We start from the raw sequence: 1,471 nt of genomic DNA on the forward strand, positions 1-1,471 counted from the left end.
TGGGCAGTTGAGTTAGCGGAAGAAACCTGATAAAATCCTGGAGAGGAACTTAATCATTCTCTGAAGGACTTACAAGTTGTTTGGCCTGCCTAATCTGCTCAGATACAGTCTGGGAATATTCAGTATCCATGTAGTACAGGTTGTGAATTATTCTGTGGGGACTGTTAACAAGACCCTCACCAACTCTTGCCTCAGCCAGTCTCAAGCAGGGCCTTGGGGCTTTTTCCCCTCCCACCAAAGCTCTGAAAAGAGCAGGCTTTTCCCCAGTGAGGGCTGGGAGGACTAAGAGGTGTAGGGGAAATCCTCCTGCCTCCAAGCAGAGCTCACTGTACAGAGTTGGGCCTGTTCCCTCCTCAGACCTAAGCTATGGATATACAATGACTTGGCTGGGATAGAACTTATCCAATGTTTTGGCAACCTAGTACCTGAGTGCCTAACATGGAAAGAGACCAACTCTGTAAAATCAGTGCAAGAAAAATGATAACAAGTTAGATCTGCAGGCACCTCAGGGATCATCTACCCCCTGGATTTAAAGATGAGCAAACTGCAGCACAGATGCTAAGTTACTTGTCAAGGTCACAGAGCTGCTGGTGATAGAGACCAAAGTCCAAGTTGCCTGAGTCTCAACTCAATGGCCTTTCCCCCTTAAACTCACATCCACCCACCTACACAGCAACAAACACACCCCACCCTTTCCGGAAGTACCACATGCAGGCACACACAGAACTGAGCCAACTGGGTCCTATGTCCCAAAAGTATATGACTGCCCCTATGCTGGGGTACAGGGCACTGAGTAAAACAGATTCCCAGGCGTTCTGACCCCCATCAGCTGAGAACCTCAAGAACATCTCCTAGGCCTTCCTCCCAGTACTCCCCTTCTCTGCTCCAGATGAGTTTCCAGAACTTGAGAGCCAGGGCTGATGCCGGGCCAGCTGTGAGCGGCGGGAAGAAGCGCGGGGCTGGTGCCGGGAGCGCACCGTAGTGGGCGGCCGATGCTGTGGCTGCCGGGGACTCCGGGGCCTGATGCCAAGCGCTCCGGGGTCTGGCGGCTCAGCGGGGCGACACGCACCCACTACCTGCCTTGCTTCTCCGGCCACCTGCGACTCAGGATGGGCTCGGCCGGGGACCCTAAAGGCAGGGCGTAGACCCTGAGAGGAGGGGGCGCACAGAACAGAGGTTAGCGCGTCCGCTCCGGCACGGCCCCCGCGAGGTCCGGCTGCCCGCTCCCTGGCGTGCAGGTTTGGAAAGCGGGAGGCCTCGCCCGGCCGCCGCCTCGGCTGCTCGGGTCCCCATATATAGTCATATCCACCGTCAACTGGGAGGCCGGCAGGCGGCAGCGAATGGGCGAGCGGCCCCCGCGGGAGCAGCGGGGAGGGCGCAGGAGGCGGAGGGAGGAGAGGGGGAAAGGGGGCAGGAGAAAAAAGCTTTTCCAAAAAAGTATTGGCTGTCTTGAGGAATGCGGTCGCCCCCT

This window comes from Camelus bactrianus, chromosome 6, assembly GCF_048773025.1.
Source record: "Camelus bactrianus isolate YW-2024 breed Bactrian camel chromosome 6, ASM4877302v1, whole genome shotgun sequence".
In the NCBI taxonomy this organism is placed as follows: domain Eukaryota; kingdom Metazoa; phylum Chordata; class Mammalia; order Artiodactyla; family Camelidae; genus Camelus; species Camelus bactrianus.